Consider the following 2,334-nt stretch of genomic DNA (forward strand, 5'->3'; position numbering starts at 1 on the left):
GGCCGGGCGCGCCGCCGCCTTCCGCCGCGGAGCTGGAGGCTCTCAGCCGCGGAGCCTGGGGTTGGACCCCGGGTCGTAGCGGGGCAGGGTGGTTAGCGCGCAGGCCATTCCTCGGAAAGCCACGGACGCCTGGTAAGATGGAGGCGTAGTGCTGACTTCTTAAATCGTCGCCTTGGATGCTCGTGCAAACCTCAGCGCTGAGTTTATACGGGATCTTTGGTAGTTGGTGATAAAGGGACCCAAAATGAGCAATCTTGATTCATGTCACCTAGTAACCAGCTCTAGGGATTATTTTATTCCGGTGGATAATAAGTGTTGTTCGCTAAAACGGAAAGAAACTAACTGCTCAACAATCGAAATAAATGTCTAAGGGACCATGAGTCCCAATGTAAAGATCACGCCCAGGGAGTTAGTTACCCATTTCAACGTTAGACATCTGACGGGGCTTAAGGTCAGAGGGCAACCTTTGGAGAGTCATTGATACCAACTAGGCTAATGGCCCTCGTGTGAGTAATTTCGAGTTACTATAACTTAGTAATAGAGAACGGTACTCATTTAATTTTTTTCTTTATTGATTAAGGTATTACATATGTGTCCTTATCCCCTCATTGCCCCCCAACCCTCTCATTCATGACCTCATGCCCCTGGTGTCTGTGTCCATTGGTAAGACTTATATGCATGCATATAAGTCCTTTGGTTGGACACAGACAGTAGGGGGGTGAGGCCATGTGCTGGGGGGTGGGAAAGTCCGGGAGGTATGATCGATGCTTCTCTGTTTCTGGATCTGTTTATTCATTTATTTTTAAATATGTAATAAGAACTCACAAACTCACCATCAAATCAAAAGTAGGCCTCCTCCTGTGGGACGTAGCTATCATAAGGAATTCTGTGTTCACCATTCCTTTGCTTTGATCTCATCTAATCCTGTAAAAATATGGGAGAAGCACTTTTGCCGAGGACTGTTGGGCTTGGGAGAGATAGGGTCACATCCAAATAGTAAAGTCCATTAAATGCTAGAATGTAGCAAATGCAAAACTCCATGGGATCAGAAATGGAAAAGGAAAATTACACAGAGAAGCCCGGTAATTTAAAGAATTAAGTGTATTAGAAAAGAAAGGGTTCAAGCCAGAGGAAGCAGCACATGGCAAAGGTAGAAACAAGAAAATATTGCTTCAGGAGAAGGAAGAGGAATTAGGTGTGATGAGAACAAAGATGATAAATTAGGAGGATGCATGGATGATTCCTTAATGGATTTTAACCTTTCACTCTCAGTTACAAGTTGTGTCTAATGCAAGGCCAAACACGTTCTAATGACAGTGTTGTCACTATATTTTTCAATTTAATTTTTTGTTAAGCCTCACCCGAGGATATTTTTTCCATTGATTTTTAGAGAGAGTGAAGTGGGGGTGGGGGGAGAGGGAGAGGAACATCAATGTGAGAGAGACACATTGATTGGTTGCCTCCCACATGCGCCCTGACCCAGGGGCCCTGGATCAAACCTGCAACCAAGGTTCTTGCCCTTGACCCGGAATCAAACCTGAGACCCTCCGGTCCATGGCTGATGCTATAACCAGCGAGCCAAACTGGCCAGGGCATCACAATATATATTCTTTAAATGTGTGTAATATCAAAGAATGCCAAGAATGATGCATTTGCAGGTCCATGATTTGTTTTCCTCAGGAAAGGAAGAATAACCAGTGCTGTATTTTTGAGTGACGCTCAAGTCTGAGGCTATCTGTATTATGTAAACATGTGATGTTGAGAAAGGACCGCTGAGTGAGAGGAGCCCTGGCTCAGTCCCTGGTGGGCTGTATGACCATCGTCAGACACCTCCTGGGCTCCAGTGTCTTTGTCTATCAGAAGAAACATTTGGACAGATAACTTTGCAGCTGTTTTATACTGAGAGTCTAACTCCCACTTACAGTCTTCTAAAGCAAGGGCCACCCTGCCCCAACTCCTGCACAATCCTGATCAGTTGACAGTTACAATAGAATCATTCTCCTTTTGCCAGGACTGCTAGTCTTTTCCCAAGTGTGGCCTTGGGCTTTCGGGTGCCCAATAACGATTTCTGTGGTCCTTGCCTTGCACAGTCACCCTGTTCTTGGGGTCATGCTTCCTTTCTGCAGAATGGAGTGCTAGGAAGTGTGACCTTGGTCACTGAGCAAAGAAAAGGGCTGGCACAGAGCATGGAGTAAGTAATGACTACTTTGTTCTGTCCTATAAATGGATAATTGTAATATTTAAAACATTGATATCAAAGAAGCATTATTTTAAAATATACATGGCGGTGGGCTCTGGGAGTGGCAGAAGCAAGGAGTGCCATTGGCTCTTTCC

This window comes from Myotis davidii, unplaced genomic scaffold, assembly GCF_000327345.1.
Source record: "Myotis davidii unplaced genomic scaffold, ASM32734v1 scaffold967, whole genome shotgun sequence".
NCBI lineage: Eukaryota > Metazoa > Chordata > Mammalia > Chiroptera > Vespertilionidae > Myotis > Myotis davidii.